Source organism: Ranitomeya variabilis, chromosome 1 (genome assembly GCF_051348905.1).
Source record: "Ranitomeya variabilis isolate aRanVar5 chromosome 1, aRanVar5.hap1, whole genome shotgun sequence".
Lineage (NCBI taxonomy): Eukaryota > Metazoa > Chordata > Amphibia > Anura > Dendrobatidae > Ranitomeya > Ranitomeya variabilis.
The window spans coordinates 611911830-611929870 of record NC_135232.1 but is presented as its reverse complement, the minus strand read 5'-3'; positions in this window follow the sequence as shown (position 1 = coordinate 611929870).

The following is an 18041-nucleotide window of genomic DNA, read 5'->3' as shown; positions in this document are numbered from 1 at the left end:
TACATGTGTAAAAAGAAGGAAGTTGTGCACATGTTCCCCCTTGTTGATATGTACTGTGATGTGAGACATTCTAATGTTTTACATTGTTATGTGATAGTGTTATGTTAGTGAGTAGGTATAGAAAGATTTAAGAGTTGGGACTAGCCCAGAGAGGGTGGGGTTATGTAGCAAGATCAGAGAGAGGACTTCCTGGTAGAGAGTCAGCCTGGGCCTAGCTTGCAGCTAGAGCAGACTTTTGGTCTGATTACTCAGCAAAGCTGCATGAGTTGGGTGTTGCCAAAGTCAGTGGAGACCGAGGCAGTGAAAAAGCGAGATCCTGAGCAGAGAAAGAAAAAATGACAGAAGGACAGAGTGATTAACTGGAAATGGGGCCTGGGACAGGACACCTAGCTGTAAGGCCCAGAGGTCACCAGACAGAGGTGACGGGCCAGGACAGAAAAGGGAATGTGAGCTGAAGAGACTGCCCTGGGCGGTAGGTTCAAGGCGTCAGCAAGCAATGAAGTTAAGTAAAGGCCATGGTGGCAAACTCAGAGGCGTAGCTAGGGTTTTGGTCCAGGGGGGGCGAAACTTCTGAGTGGGCACCTAACCTGGTAACCTTGATTATAACTCGGTGACGCGCCCTAATACTGGAGGAGAACCTCAGCAGGTGACCGCGATGTTACTGAAGATAATCTCTATATAAAGAGCAACATTGATATTACTTCCATATGGTCAGTGGTAGATACCAGCCCTTCAGAACATATAAGAGATCACAGCACAGTTACAGATAATGTCTTACTGCTGACGGTCTTTCTGATGGAATAGGTCACTTTTCCAGCTTCTTCCAGCTGCAACTCATCTGCAGAGAATACAACAAAGACACATTTAACTTCTCATATTCCAGCCCCATCACCATCTATTCCCAACCTGCACAAACTCCTCATCCTACTGATACCCCAATACTGAGGCGCTGCTGCCGTATTTGTCCCTATTACTGCCCCTGATACCCCAATACTACTGTGCCGCTGCTGCCGTATGTTTCCCTATTACTCCACCTGATACCCCAATACTGAGCCATTGCTGCCGTATGTGTCCCTATTACTGCACCTGATACCCCAATACTGAGCCGCTGCTGCCATGTGTCCCTATTACTGCACCTGATACCCCAATACTGAGCCGCTGCTGCCATGTGTCCCTATTACTGCACCTGATACCCCAATACTGAGCCGCTGCTGCCGTATGTGTCCCTATTACTCCACCTGATACCCCAATACTGAGCCACTGCTGCTGTATGTGTCCCTATTACTGCACTTGATACCGCAATACTGAGCCGCTACTGCCGTATGTGAACCTATTACTCCACTTGATACCCCAATACTGAGCCGCTGCTGCCGCATTTAACCCTATTACTGCACCTAAAACCCCAATACTGAGCCGCTGCTGCCATATGTGTCCCTATTACTCCACCTGATACCGCAATACTGAGCCGCTGCTGCCATATGTGACCCTATTACTGCACCTGATACCCCAATACTGAGCCGCTGCTGCCATATGTGTCCCTATTACTCCACCTGATACCCCAATACTCAGCCGCTGCTGCCATATGTGTCCTATTACTGCACCTGATACCCAAATACAGAGCCACTGCTGCCATGTGTCCCTATTACTGCACCTGATACCCCGATACTGAGCCTCTGCTGCTGTATGTGACCCTATTACTGCACCTGATACCCCAATACTGAGCCGCTGCTGCTGTATGTGTCCCTATTACTACACCTGATACCCCAATACTGAGCCGCTGCTGCTGTATGTGTCCCTATTACTGCACCTGATACCCCAATACTGAGCCGCTGCTGCCATATGTGTCCCTATTACTGCACCTGATACCGCAATACTGAGCCGCTGCTGCCATATGTGTCCCTATTACTCCACCTGATACCGCAATACTGAGCCGCTGCTGCCATATGTGTCCCTATTACTGCACCTGATACCCCAATACTGAGCCGCTGCTGCCATATGTGTCCTATTACTGCACCTGATACCCCAATACTGAGCCACTGCTGCTGTATGTGTCCTATTACTGCACCTGATACCCCAATACTGAGCCGCTGCTGCCATATGTGTCCCTATTACTGCACCTGATACCCCGATACTGAGCCGCTGCTGCCGTATGTGTCCCTATTACTGCACCTGATACCCCGATACTAAGCCTCTGCCGCCGTATTTGACCCTATTACTGCACCTGATACCCCAATACTGAGCTGCTGCTGCTGTATGTGTCCCTATTACTGCCCCTGATACCTCAATACTGAGCCGCTGCTGCCGTATGCGTCCCTATTACTGCACCTGATACCCCGATACTGAGCCGCTGCTGCCATATGTGTCCTATTACTGCACCTGATACCCCAATACTGAGCCGCTGCTGCCGTATGTGTCCCTATTACTGCACCTGATACCCCAATACTGAGCCGCTGCTGCCATATGTGTCCCTCTTACTGCACCTGATACCCCAATACTGAGCTGCTGCTGCCGTATGTGTCCCTATTACTGCACCTGATACCCCAATACTGAGCCGCTGCTGCCATATGTGTCCCTATTACTGCACCTGATACCCCGATACTGAGCCGCTGCTGCCGTACGTGTCCCTATTACTGCACCTGATACCCCAATACTGAGCCGCTGCTGCCATATGTGTCCCTATTACTGCACCTGATATCCCGATACTGAGCCTCTGCCGCCATATTTGACCCTGTTACTGCACCTGATACCCCAATACTGAGCTGCTGCTGCTGTATGTGTCCCTATTACTGTCCCTGATACCTCAATACTGAGCCGCTGTTGCCGTATGTGTCCCTATTACTGCACCTGATACCCCAATACTGAGTTGCTGCTGCCGTATGTGTCCCTATTACTCCACCCGATACCCCAATACTGAGCCGCTGCTGCCGTATGTGTCCCTATTACTGCACGTGATACCCCAATACTGAGTCGCTGCTGCCATATGTGTCCCTATTACTGCACCTGATACCCCAATACTGAGCCGCTGCTGCCGTATGTGTCCCTATTACTGCACCTGATACCCTGATACTGAGCCTCTGCCGCCGTATTTGACCCTATTACTGCACCTGATACCCCAATACTGAGCCGCTGCTGCTGTATGTGTCCCTATTACTGCCCCTGATACCTCAATACTGAGCCGCTGCTGCCGTATGTGTCCCTATTACTGCACCTGATACCCCAATACTGAGTTGCTGCTGCCGTATCTGTGACTATTACTCCACCTGATACCCCAGTACTGAGCCGCTGCTGCCATATGTGTCCCTATTACTGCACCTGATGCCCCAATACTGAGCCGCTGCTGCCGTATGTGACCCTATTACTGCACCTGATACCCCAATACTGAGCCACTGCTGCCATATGTGTCCCTATTACTCCACCTGATACCGAAATACTGAGCCGCTGCTGCCGTATGTGACCCTATTACTGCACCTGATACACCAATACTGAGCCGCTGCTGCCGTATGTGTCCCTATTACTCCACCTGATACCCCAATACTGAGCCGCTGCTGCCATATGTGTCCCTATTACTGCACCTGCTGTGTGATTCTCTGTGCCCTCTAAATTCTAAAGCAACCCTCTATAATATAGTAATGCCGGGTGCAAGTGCCCTAGAAAACAGTGCCCATATTTTGCCCCCTAGAAAATAATATTGCCCTGTGTGCCCCTTTGATAGCCACAGTAACCTGAGTTCCCCTATAACAATAAGTGCCCACTTTACATTTAATAATGTCCCGAGTCTCCCCCTGTACAGCTCCCCTATATACAGTATAATGCCCCCTCACTGTACAGTACCACCCACACAGTATACTGGCTCCTTAGTAGTCCCCAAACTGTTTGATGTCTCCAACAATGTATAATGACCCCCACACTGTAATCTCCATACTGTATGATTGCCCCCTAGATAGCCTCCATATACAGTAGCATAATGCACCAAATTGTCCACAATATAGTATAATGCACTCCCCATAGGCAGACTCTATAGCAGAGGTCCCCAATGTTTCTGACCTTGAGAGCCACATTCAGCTCTGACAGAGGGTCGTGAGCCACATCCAGCCTTGAGAGAGGGTCGCGAGCCGCATTTCAGCTCCCGCCCCCCTCACAATAGTGGCAACTAAAGCCCCCATTACAGGCATAATGGTAACCAAAGCTTTTCCACAAAAGTCAACCACCCCAAAGCAGTATACAAAGATCCAGTCCAGGGGTTCCTACAATACCCCCCATTCAGTATTCACCTATAAAGTACTCCCAAGACACTGTCACATCCGGCTTCAAACACCTCCTCTGATAGGTAGTGTCATCTTGTCTCCAGCGTACCATACTTAAATCATCTCAAAACCCCTAAGAACAGTTCATGTGCATCCAGATCTGCTCTTCTGTGCAGGGCTGCTCACAAAATTCTCAATTTTCAGATGTGCTCTTCATACCTGTTTGCAGGGCCGCCATCAGGGCATGACAGCCATTACTGCTGTATGGGGCCCGGTCAGCAGCAGTACACAGAGGGGCCCGCAGATCCAGGGCCCCACTGTTGTGCTTCTTCTACTGACCGGGCCCCATCATGCACTAAAATACTGTGCACTGCGGCGCACATGTCGGCGCTCGGGCCCGGGAGCCGTTTTGGAGCTGTGCACGGCCGTCTTACCTAGTCGGCTGCGCAGCTCCTGCTCGGCTGTAGCTAGAATGTATGGGCTCCCTGCAGGTCCTGACTACAGCCCATACATTCTAGCAATCTCAGTAGTGAATGTGCTAGAATGTAGGGGCTCCTGTCAGGTCCTCTCAGCAGCCCATACATTCTAGCTGCTGCTTCACTGCTGGAAACCCTAGACGGCCCGGGAACGACTGAGGTAAGTATAAAAAACATTTTTTTTTTTTAAATAGGTGAGGTGGGGGGGCGAGTGAGACTGCAGATGATGGAGTGTGTTTTAGGGAGTACTGCACATGAAATGATAGGGTCTGCAGATGATGAAGTGGGGGGGGGGGAACCTGCAGATGAAGTGAAGGGGGGATAGGGGACTGCAAATGATGTGGGGGTGATGGGGACTGAAAATGATGATGTGGGGGTGATGGGGACTGTAAATGATGATGTGGGGGTGATGGGGACTGCAAATGATGTGGGGTCACTGCAAATTATGTGGGGGTAATGGGGACTGCAAATGATGATGTGGGGGTGATGGGGACTGCAAATGATGTGGGGTCACTGCAAATTATGTGGGGGTGATGGGGACTGCAAATGATGATGTGGGGGTGATAGGGACTGCAAATGATGTGGGGGTGATGGGGACTGCAAATGATGAGGGGGTGATGGGGACTGCAAATGATGTGGGGGTGATGGGGACTGCAAATGATGTGGGGGTGATGGGGACTGCAAATGATGTGGGGGTGATGGGGACTGCAAATGATGTGGGGGTGATGGGGACTGCAAATGATGTGGGGGTGATGGGGACTGCAAATGATGATCTGGGGGTGATGTGGACTGCAAATGATGTGGGGTCACTGCAAATGATGTGGGGGGACTGCAAATGATGTGGGGGGACTGCAAATGATGATGTGGGGGTGATGGGGACTGTAAATGATGTGGGGGGACTGCAAATGATGATGTGGGGGTGATGTGGACTGCAAATGATGTGGGGGTGATTGGGACTGCAAATGATGATGTGGGGGTGATGGGGACTGCAAATGATGATGTGGGGGTGATGGGGACTGCAAATGATGATGTGGGGGTGATGGGGACAGGAAATGATGTGGGAGTGATAGAGACTGCAGATGATGAAGTGTGTTTGAGGGGGTTCTGCACATGATGAAATGATAGGGGGCTTCAAATGATGAAGTAAGGGGGACTGCAGATGAAGTGACGGGGGGATAGGGGACTAAATGATGATAGGGGACTAAATGATGAAGTGGGGGTGATGGGGACTGCACATGAAGTGAGTGTGAGGAACGTGGACAGCAATTGAATTGAAGGTGGGGGTGGGGAGAGCCAATGGTGTATTGAAGGTAGGGAGAGCAAATAATGAATTTTGAGGGTGGGGAAGAGCAATTCATAATGAATAGAGGGTGGGAGAGAGAGAAGACATGGCAATGAATTGAGGCAGAAGGGGCATGTAACTATAATGAATTGGGGTAAGGGTTAGAGCGGGAGGTAAATAGTGGGGGTCGTTGAGGATAAAGTGACTGGTAATAAATTGGGAGAAAGAATACAGGTGTTAATTAATTTATATATTACATGGGGAAAGTGGCTATATACAGATAGTGGGGGCACAGTGGCGAATTATAATTTATATTTGGAATGGTGGGTTGCATAATAACCAATTATACATTAATGGCGGGTGAACGTCTGTAGTCAGATGTGTAGTGTAGAAGAAATGGAAAAAATGGGGAATGTGCTCTGGAAGCGGTGCTCTAAATAACTGTGTTATTTTATGCAGAGACGAGTCCTGGCAGAAAGAAGTGATAGCGGTCTGCGCTGGATTAAAAAGAAACGCAAAGATGAAGGACTTTAGCTAGATACGTCACTGGTGAGTATGTTACCTGTACACTGACACCATACACTGTATACTGTATACAGAGCTCCTGTGTATAATGTCACTGGTGATCACTATATTAGCTGTACACTATACACTATATACAGAGCTCCTGTGCATAATGTCACTAGTGATCGCTGTATTACATGTACACTGTACCCTATATACAGAGCTCCTGTGTATAAAGTCACTGGTGATCCCTGTATTACCTGTACACTGACACTATATAAAGAGCTCATGTGTATAATGGCATCGGTGACCACTGTATTACCTGTACACACACTGCACACTAAGTACAGATCTCCTGTGTATAATGGCACTTATGGTGATAGTATTTTTTTTAAATTAATGATCAGTATTGTACTATTCAGTCACAATGTGGTGGTAATATGTTGTCCGGCCATGGTGTAGCGGTATTTGTTCCTTGTATGTGCTATTATTTGGTCACTATGTGGTGTTAATATGTGGTCTGGTCATGTTGTGTTGGTATTTGTTCCTTGTATGTAGTTGGTCACCATGTGGTGGTAATATGTGGTCTGTACATGCTGCGGTGGTATTTGTCCCTTGTATGTGATATTGTTCAGTCACTGTGGTGGTAATATGTGGTCTGCACATGGTGTGGCGGTATTTGTTCCTTGTAGATAGTATTATAGGTCACTATGTGGTGATAATATGGTGTCTGGTCATGGTGTTGTGGTATTTGTCCCTTGTATGTGGTATTATTGGTCATTTGAAAAATTGAAAAATAAATAAAAATACACCTAAATTGTATTGCATATTTTAACAAATGTCTAATAGGTTAGAGTAGAGTAGGGCCCGGCCAAAAGAGTCTACCTTGTTGTCGTCTTAGATTAAAAAAAACCTTTTGGCCAAAACAAACAAAACTATGTGTTTGATCTGGTGATGGGAACTGTTAATGTGTGATTTGTGAGAAGTGGAGTTTTGCCAAGAGACAGCAGTGGGGCTGTGGACAGTTCGAGGGGTGGAGGCGGGGCTGGGGTGGAGCCTGGGCGGAGTCTTAAGGGGGCCCTGAAAATGTTGCCAGTATGGGGCCCTGAAATTCCTAGTGGCAGCCCTGCCTGTTTGCTATAACTGGAGCTAATGCACCAAGCTGACAGACAGCCGCAAGCCACAATTCATGAGACCGCGAGCTACATGTGGCTCCCGAGCTACAGGTTGGGGACCCCTGCTCTATAGCATAAGGCAGCCCCCATAGGCAGACACTGTAATAAGGCAGCACCCCCATATAGGCAGGCCGTATGTGTCCCTATTACTCCACCTGATACCCCAATACTGAGCCACTGCTGCTGTATGTGTCCCTATTACTGCACTTGATACCGCAATACTGAGCCGCTACTGCCGTATGTGAACCTATTACTCCACTTGATACCCCAATACTGAGCCGCTGCTGCCGCATTTAACCCTATTACTGCACCTAAAACCCCAATACTGAGCCGCTGCTGCCATATGTGTCCCTATTACTCCACCTGATACCACAATACTGAGCCGCTGCTGCCATATGTGACCCTATTACTCCACCTGATACCCCAATACTCAGCCGCTGCTGCCATATGTGTCCTATTACTGCACCTGATACCCAAATACAGAGCCACTGCTGCCATATGTGTCCCTATTACTGCACCTGATACCCCGATACTGAGCCTCTGCTGCTGTATGTGACCCTATTACTGCAACTGATACCCCAATACTGAGCCGCTGCTGCTGTATGTGTCCCTATTACTACACCTGATACCCCAATACTGAGCCGCTGCTGCTGTATGTGTCCCTATTACTGCACCTGATACCCCAATACTGAGCCGCTGCTGCCATATGTGTCCCTATTACTGCACCTGATACCGCAATACTGAGCCGCTGCTGCCATATGTGTCCCTATTACTCCACCTGATACCGCAATACTGAGCCGCTGCTGCCATATGTGTCCCTATTACTGCACCTGATACCCCAATACTGAGCCGCTGCTGCCATATGTGTCCTATTACTGCACCTGATACCCCAATACTGAGCCACTGCTGCTGTATGTGTCCTATTACTGCACCTGATACCCCAATACTGAGCCGCTGCTGCCATATGTGTCCCTATTACTGCACCTGATACCCCGATACTGAGCCGCTGCTGCCGTATGTGTCCCTATTACTGCACCTGATACCACGATACTGAGCCACTGCCGCCGTATTTGACCCTATTACTGCACCTGATACCCCAATACTGAGCCGCTGCTGCCATATGTGTCCCTATTACTGCACCTGATACCCCAATACTGAGCTGCTGCTGCTGTATGTGTCCCTATTACTGCCCCTGATACCTCAATACTGAGCCGCTGCTGCCGTATGTGTCCCTATTACTGCACCTGATACCCCGATACTGAGCCGCTGCTGCCATATGTGTCCTATTACTGCACCTGATACCCCAATACTGAGCCGCTGCTGCCGTATGTGTCCCTATTACTGCACCTGATACCCCAATACTGAGCCGCTGCTGCCATATGTGTCCCTCTTACTGCACCTGATACCCCAATACTGAGCTGCTGCTGCCGTATGTCTCCCTATTACTGCACCTGATACCCCAATACTGAGCCGCTGCTGCCATATGTGTCCCTATTACTGCACCTGATACCCCGATACTGAGCCGCTGCTGCCATATGTGTCCCTATTACTGCACCTGATACCTCAATACTGAGCCGCTGTTGCCGTATGTGTCCCTATTACTGCACCTGATACCCCAATACTGAGTTGCTGCTGCTGTATGTGTCCCTATTACTGTCCCTGATACCTCAATACTGAGCCGCTGTTGCCGTATGTGTCCCTATTACTGCACCTGATACCCCAATACTGAGTTGCTGCTGCCGTATCTTTCCCTATTACTCCACCTGATACCCCAATACTGAGCCGCTGCTGCCGTATGTGTCCCTATTACTGCACCTGATACCCCAATACTGAGTCGCTGCTGCCATATGTGTCCCTATTACTGCACCTGATACCCCAATACTGAGCCGCTGCTGCCGTATGTGTCCCTATTACTGCACCTGATACCCTGATACTGAGCCTCTGCCGCCGTATTTGACCCTATTACTGCACCTGATACCCCAATACTGAGCCGCTGCTGCTGTATGTGTCCCTATTACTGCCCCTGATACCTCAATACTGAGCCACTACTGCCGTATGTGTCCCTATTACTGCACCTGATACCCCAATACTGAGTTGCTGCTGCCGTATCTGTGACTATTACTCCACCTGATACCCCAGTACTGAGCCGCTGCTGCCATATGTGTCCCTATTACTGCACCTGATGCCCCAATACTGAGCCGCTGCTGCCGTATGTGACCCTATTACTGCACCTGATACCCCAATACTGAGCCACTGCTGCCGTATGTGTCCCTATTACTCCACCTGATACCGAAATACTGAGCCGCTGCTGCCGTATGTGACCCTATTACTGCACCTGATACCCCAATACTGAGCCGCTGCTGCCGTATGTGTCCCTATTACTCCACCTGATACCCCAATACTGAGCCGCTGCTGCCATATGTGTCGCTATTACTGCACCTGCTGTGTGGTTCTCTGTGCCCTCTAAATTCTAAAGCAACCCTCTATAATATAGTAATGCCAGGTGCAAGTGCCCTAGAAAACAGTGCCCATATTTTGCCCCCTAGAAAATAATATTGCCCTGTGTGCCCCTTTGATAGCCACAGTAACCTGAGTTCCCCTATAACAATAAGTGCCCACTTTACATTTAATAATGTCCCGAGTCTCCCCCTGTACAGCTCCCCTATATACAGTATAATGCCCCCTCACTGTACAGTACCACCCACACAGTATACTGGCTCCTTAGTAGTCCCCAAACTGTTTGATGTCTCCAACAATGTATAATGACCCCCACACTGTAATCTCCATACTGTATGATTGCCCCCTAGATAGCCTCCATATACAGTAGCATAATGCACCAAATTGTCCACAATATAGTATAATGCACTCCCCATAGGCAGACTCTATAGCAGAGGTCCCCAATGTTTCTGACCTTGAGAGCCACATTCAGCTCTGACAGAGGGTCGTGAGCCACATCCAGCCTTGAGAGAGGGTCGCGAGCCGCATTTCAGCTTCCGCCCCCCTCACAATAGTGGCAACTAAAGCCCCCATTACAGGCATAATGGTAACCAAAGCTTTTCCACAAAAGTCAACCACCTCAAAGCAGTATACAAAGATCCAGTCCAGGGGTTCCTACAATACCCCCCATTCAGTATTCACCTATAAAGTACTCCCAAGACACTGTCACATCCGGCTTCAAACACCTCCTCTGATAGGTAGTGTCATCTTGTCTCCAGCGTACCATACTTAAATCATCTCAAAACCCCTAAGAACAGTTCATGTGCATCCAGATCTGCTCTTCTGTGCAGGGCTGCTCACAAAATTCTCAATTTTCAGATGTGCTCTTCATACCTGTTTGCTATAACTGGAGCTAATGCACCAAGCTGACAGACAGCCGCAAGCCACAATTCATGAGACCGCGAACTACATGTGGCTCCCGAGCTACAGGTTGTGGACCCCTGCTCTATAGCATAAGGCAGCCCCCATAGGCAGACACTGTAATAAGGCAGCACCCCCATATAGGCAGACCTTGTAATAAGGCAGCCCCCATAGTCAGACCCTGTAATAAGGCAGCCCCCATAGGCAGACCCTGTAATAAGGCGGCAGATCCCCTTAGGCAGACCCTGTAATGAGGCAGCAGCACCCATAAAAAATAAATAAATAAATACTCACCTCTCTTCTTCCTGGTTCCTGCGCTGCTCCCGCTGATCTGACAGCGGGCGCCGGGCAGTGACGTAATTGCACCCGCTGTCAGTGTCGGCGACGTCAGACGCCGACACTGACAGGGAGATGATGTGAGAAGGAGCGTAGCGCTCCTCCTCCCATCAATGCGATCAGCTGTATCGGCTAAATGCCAGTACAGCTAATCTTCCGATGATGGCGGGGGGCCCACTGCTGGCACCGGGCCCCCCCGCCTGTTCAGGGACCCCATGGCGGCCAGGCGGCAGAGCAGGGAGATCGATTCTCCCTGCTCTGCTGCAGAATGTAACGCGCGCCGATACAGTTTCAGTAACGTAGCTTCGGGTGGGCCCTATCAGAGCACCGGGCCCGGGGCGCCCGCACCCTCTGCCCCTCCCCCCCGGTAGCTACGCTACTGCCGCAATCTAGTTCCCCTTAGAGGAAAAGAGGACGAGGAACCACAGATTGAGAATAGTCCTCTCACTAACTGAACCGTAGCACTGTGGTGAAGACAAAGGACCTTTTTGGCAGAATCAAGAAAACTTGGAAGAGGTAAAGAGATGCGTGTAGATGCTCCATATTGTAAAGGAAAAGCTTGTGAGGTTATACACACCTATCTAGTTACACAGTTCCCACCATGTTAGTGTTAAGGAAAAGACTGTTTATTTTTGAGTGATGGGCTCCCTCATTGAACTGTTCAACATTTGGGGAGGGTAACCTTCATTTTCTCCCCACAGTGTTCGGCTACGTGCAGGCGCCAGGCAGGTTAGTAACGCTGTTAACCTGCAGGTTAACACCATACATGCAGGTCAATAGCATTTTTCTGGTGATAGATTCCCTCTAAAACAGCATATTTTTCAGGGCCAGGAAGAATGGTAGGCTGTTTAAGGAACCATTAATAAGTAGATGTTATTTATGGACTACAAAAATGGAAGCTCTGCCTTTTCTAATTCTTCTTAGACCACATTCAGTATTTGGTCAGTATTTTACATCAGTATATCAGTCAAAAGCAGGAGTGAAACAATCGGAGGAAAAGTATAAGAAACACGTCACCACTTCTGCATTTTTTCAACCACTCCTGGTTAGGCTTACAAATACTGATGTAAAATACTGACCAAATATGAGCGTGTGAACGTGGCTATGTAAAGTCAATTGGACAATGTGTCCAATCTGCTGCTAGTTCTGTAGGTGGTAGGAGATAACAACCACTTTCCTTCATCATTACAGCATTCATACCGAACTTTAGGACAAAAGTTCAGGAGATTCACACTAAAACCATCCTTCAGACACCATGAGACCTTGTTCCACCCTCGTACCTCATTATTTCAAAACAGAGTATTGAAGCAGACATGTATCTCACAAGTTTTGACTGAATCACAGCCCTCGTTTGCTGACATATGAAAATTGAAACAAAAAAATATCTTTGAAATTTACAACAATTTCAAAAGTACAATGAAAAAAAGAGCATTTTGCAATGTGGAGAAATAAAAACACTACGAATGGCAGACGTCACGAGACTCGTATCAGCACTTTTTTAATTGCTTAATCTTTCCTTTTCTTACACAAGTTTAGTTGACTTTAGTTTAGTTTTTTTTCTGAAAGTTACAAAATTTCGCAAAACGTCTAATAATTATGTTGTGTAGTTTTTTGCAAAAATACAGAAATAACCAGAGTCACCACTATTTTCCATTTTCTGTCAAAAAGTCATAACCTGTCTGCTACTTAGTACCTTGCAAAGTGATAGACCTACACAGCCAAGTCCCCATAACATATATAAGGACATCTTCAAATTCTTGTGTTTTATATATCAGAAAAAAACTAAAAAATCTGGTCCTTAAAATTAGGTAAATTCAATATTCAATGAACAACAATAAATGAAAAATTTCCTGGTGTCATTTATTTACCAAACACCAGAATGCAGTAGTAGTATGTGAAAAATTAAGTACACTCATACTGCTTCCATAGGAGTTAAGAGGGTAAGTAGTAGCAAGGGCTCTTGATAAATTATTCATCAGTGAATATAACCACTTCTCTATAAGAGCAGAAGTTGAGGGCAGTTTGCTGGTCAGGAGAATTCTTGACAAAAAAAAATCAACCCCAGTGAACCAATTACAAAAATAAATATTTAATCTTTAGAAAATTGCAAAAGACGGGATTTAAAAGAGTCTCACATTGAAAATAGACCACATCACTTCATAGAAACAACATTATGGAGGTAAAATATATAATACATGATAGAATAATATATGTAACATATATATAATACAAATATGAAATGTAAGCAGTGCCTAGTACAGGGGAATAAAAGCACTAACACACTTAACCAAATTGCAAAGAACAAAAAAAAAACATTAACTAATGACAGTAGACTAGAAATGATTGAATTTGCCAATATTCCAAGTTGCCAAATCGTACAGATTTTACAAGGAAATATGATTTCCAGCAAGGTTATCCTCTACAAATGTAATATTCCTTAATGTGCTCTATGTTCTCTCTAGACAACAAAGAATAATAAATGTTGTATGTAAGGAAAAAAAAGAGAGAACAGTCACCTCCACTCTCAATTGTCCAGCCTTTACGCAGCCTGCAGTCCGATCCTCCGGGTTTCTTCTATTCCCCTTCCCCCATCTTGTGCTTTCTCTTCAGCCTCTTCACTCTAGGCAAGGTCATCCAAATCAACTGGGCCTCGAAGGTTACTGCTTGTCATATTAATTGAGTGACATGGTGCACAGACACATCAGAGACCTGGATGGGCAGGAAAACCTCATCGGAAGTGAAGCAGACTGAAGAGAATGAGCGCAACAGGGAAGGAGAAAGTAGAGGACTGCAGCTGGCTGAGACCGTGAAGAGCAAATTGAAAAAAGATTCATATTCTGGAGAATGCAAATTTTTGTAAAATTCGAGGAGAGTTCAGTTCCACTCAAATAAATCCCCTCATCTCTATTGAAGACACTTTACCGGTTAAGATGGCACAAGCTTTGAAGAGTCTTTTGGCTAAGACTTCATAGAGAATGGTGCCCTCTTGGTGTGGGTCAACACATTCAGGTCCCATGTCCCCAGATATCATCCATTTGTTACGACCAAATTTACTTGACAAGTGCCGTCATATAACTTTTTAGCAACAGATTTCAGTTTTTCAGCACAAGTTCTCGGGGCTACAGGCATGGGAGCCTAAATGACTCACTGCCAGGAAGGGTGTTTTACTTAACTGAGCTGTCCTTGATATCGAAGGCAAAAAGTGTTTGGTTTGCCATCACTTGCTCTTGGGTTGCAGCGTGACTTTCTACAATATACATGGCTTCAGCCATATGACACTTCCTGGTAGCCATAAACTTTGCCTGCCACTATCACTGGGGAGTTCCCTTGTTCCTCAACAGATTTTGCACTGTAGAGTGGACCTTTTTCTGCCATTTCTTGCCTGGATTTAGCTGCAGTACCCCTCCCTGACTCACTGAACAGTGTACACACTGTTGGACTCTTATTTCCATGTTACTCTTCTATATCTCCAGAGGGGCTCTCCCCATTTTCTTGCTTTTCTCTTGAGCACAGGGTTGTTACTGAGAGTCTCTTCACACATCTTTGCAAGAAAAAATAGGAATGCACTCACCGGTCTGTTGAAGCAAAAAAAATTCCTTTTATTGGGACATGTGCGGGAAACGACAGGGAGAACGTGGGCAAAACAGGACTCTTCACACATCTTTCTTGGCACATGAACTGGTAGCTATCGTCACCAACTGCCAACATCAAGGCACCTCTGGAGTCACCGCGGTGGTACCCAAGGGGACGATCTGAACCAAAGCTAGACAAAGGGGACTGGATACATGACAGACATGGGAAAAGACACAATGGAAACTGAAATTGCATTCCACAGTGGAAAGACTGGCTGTATCAAGCTCTTTCGGGCTGCTATAGGACTCTTGGGAGACAGTGTATTTGCGGCACCCTAGGGTCCTTGTTGTCGCAGTGGTATTGCTTTCCTCTCGGGGAGAGTGATGCTACGTTTGGAGGCAAAGAAGGATAACTGCATCCAGGTATCATAAACATGCAACACATTTCACACTCCAGGCCACCAGGGGGAGCTTCTGCTCCTATTTATTAGGTCACTCCCCATATATATATAACTGGTGGTCTGTAGGGAAAGTTAGTCAGTTCCAGACAGGAGTCAGTTCCTGGCAGAGCTCCAGTCGGGAGTTCTGTCAGTTCCAGACCAGAGTCTGAGGAGGATGGAAGGTTAAAGGAGCTGTGCATGCCCTCAGAGCTGCAGCTCCCAGAAAGAGATACTGAAAGGCAGAACTGTATTGCAGTGAGCGTGCAAGGAAAGCAAAGCAAAGGAGAGGATACCAGAAGGGGACCATCCCGGAACAGGCTGCCTCCTTCTGAGGCGCAGAATCCCGGTAGCCGGAACACCAAGGGAGTAAGGACCTTTATGCTTTACTCCAGAGACCGGCAGGACAGCTAATTGCAGGTTAGCTGTCCACACCTACACCCAGGAGACACGGTGGCACCCCTCAGAGGCAGGGGCGTGCTAGAGTCCCTATATACAGCCTCAAGCCACCAGTCATACGGGTTTTGTCCTATCCGACTACGGGGGACAGAGAAAGAGACACCACATCTGTGAGACCCTTATTTGAAGCCCATGCAGTAAGGGACTACACCACTACAGTGCAAGGGAAGGCTATTGATTTCCACCTGGACAAGGGGACTCTGGATTTGCCTCCAAGCCGGCCTGCCCTGTGATCTGGTGCTCTGGACTGTGGATGCTGAAGTCTTCAGTAAAGATAAAGAGACTGCAACCTTGAGTCCTCGTTATTCTCTGCGCCATTCGCCATATCACCATCTACACACCGGGAAGCCCTGGGGATATAATTCACCTGTGGGAAGGTATACCATCCAGCTGCCATAACATCACCCCAGCAGACCCCCTTAAAGCAGCATCGGTCACCCTATCCGAATACCACAGGTGGCATCACTAACATTACCTTAAAGACCTTTCCCCTTTACACGGACGTCCCAGGGCCACGGACCGGGTCAGCCACCATGACATCCCCTGTGAACCGCAGTACCCCACGGTCCTTGAGGGCAATCCACATGTGCTCACTGGCAATTATGTAATTTTAGTGCCGCAGTGAGAGATTGGCAGCATCCCTGAAGTTGGAGCAAAAGTTTGGCTGCTACTGTTACAGTATAATACAGCCTGTATGTACTATTTTTGGTGCGGGCTCAGCTCGTGAGCCCGCTTCCTACATATTCCATGACCACTTGCTGTAAGTGTATGGTACGTGGTTGTACAATGTCATGCCCATCCTTGCGATGAGTTAGGCCATAAGGTTTACATTTAGTGTTATGAATGGAGCTGAGCACAATTGCGACACCCCCCAGGGCAGTGGGGTACTCAGGACCGGCAGTTCTTTGGGGAAGTCACGGGGCCGTGACCCGACTCCATGGCCCTGGGCGTGCAATAAAAATGCAAGGGGAAAAATTTTATGGGATTGATTCGTGACACCACCAGTGCTGTTTGGCAAGGAATGGCTGATGCTGCAGTTCAGGTCCACTGGGGCCGATGGTGACGCAGCACAGATGTTTCAGCTCTCCACAGGTGGAACGGGGCCCCAGGGCAGATATAGGGTTAATGATGGAAACTGTTGTAGTATTGGGCAGGTGACGCAGTAAATAATTCTGAGGACACAGCGGGGTGCAGTCTTCACACTTTACTCACATTTTGTAGGTTACAGTAACCAGCCAGGCGCTATGTCCTACGGGTCCGTGGTCCAGCCAGCTCTCAGGTGATTTGGGGTGCACTTTTCCAGGACCCCCTTCTTGTGTACCTGGTCCCTGGTCATCTCTCTGCACTGGCTCATACTCTCCTGCTCTGCGCCTTACACACAGTGTCCCAAGCTAGCAGCCTCAGGTCCTGTCGAGCGACGTCCTCCTTGTCTCCTTGACCCTATGTGGCTGCCTTTTTAGTGAATGTATGTAGATTTGACTGTGGCACATACAGACACCACAGCCTCCGGTTTGCTAGCTGAGTCCTACAGTCTCTCCACTAGTCTGGGGCTGGTCCCCACTGTGACCTGGTCCCTCCACCCGACTATGGTCGGCCTAGATTCGGGCGCCACGGGTGGATTCTTCACTTCCCTGGCCCCTAGGAACCCTTCTCTTTCTGGAGCTCCTCTCACACCATTGCTTCTCTCACTCCTCTTCTCACACACACTACTGACTAACTAACTCCGTCTCCCTCCTGTTTCCATAACAACACTTAACCTCCTCCACCCACACCCTCTACCTAGTTCCCCCCTCCAGCCTGAGATGGGGCGTTCCCTCATTAGGGTCAGCCCAGATCCCCTGGCCTGAAGTGGTGTGGTGTTGGATGCTAGAGTGTGGGTACCGGGTAGTGCCTACTCCTTACCCGAGAGTGGGATACCAGACCTCTAGCTGAGGTGCAGTACCTCTGTGGCGACTGGACCCTCAGGAGCGCCACACAATACCACATAGATACTTTAAAAGTCCATCACTGGATTTTGGTAGAAAGCAGCTGCTTTTCAAAGAATTTTTTCTAGTATTTACTTCCTTGCAGTTTAATTCTTTATGTAAGTTTCCAAAACGTTCCCCTTAAAACAAGAGGAATTGCTAGTAAATAATGTTGTATATTCACAGTGGGTGGCTCAGAGGAAATATGCATTTTATTTTTGGAAAAAAATGACAA